This window comes from Tupaia chinensis, unplaced genomic scaffold (assembly GCF_000334495.1).
Source record: "Tupaia chinensis unplaced genomic scaffold, TupChi_1.0 Scaffold000079_1, whole genome shotgun sequence".
In the NCBI taxonomy this organism is placed as follows: domain Eukaryota; kingdom Metazoa; phylum Chordata; class Mammalia; order Scandentia; family Tupaiidae; genus Tupaia; species Tupaia belangeri.
In genome coordinates, this window is record NW_006159540.1 from 1036338 (window position 1) to 1036667 (window position 330).

The 330-nt window shown below is 43.0% G+C and overlaps 1 pseudogene; it reads right to left on the reverse strand.

Moving 5' to 3' along the window:
- LOC102491656 (THO complex subunit 5 homolog) overlaps positions 1 to 75 on the reverse strand; it is a 2261-nt pseudogene extending 2186 nt beyond the window's left edge.
- Between the last annotated feature and the right edge of the window lie 255 nt (positions 76 to 330).

Below are 330 nucleotides of genomic sequence, written 5' to 3' on the forward strand. Positions count from 1 at the left end.
TTCCTGCTCAATGTCAGATCAGCTCCACTTTCCATCAGTTGGTGCTCCTTTGCCTCTGATCACATTGAACTTCATTTTTTTTTTTCCTGGATTTGGATGAAGTAGTCATTCCTCCAAGTAAGGAGAAAACAGCAGAGAAGATTCTGGTGCATGGAAGTCCAAAGATGTAAGGCTGGTCTACAGCAGGATAGAGAAAAGGATCTTGAAGAGAACAGCTGTCTGTATAGCTACCGTTTCTGTGTCTCATTCCTCTGTTTTTATACCCGTCAGAACTCAGTCAAGCATAGGGGCCACACCCTAATGATATCATCAGACTGAAAGCACTTTCCA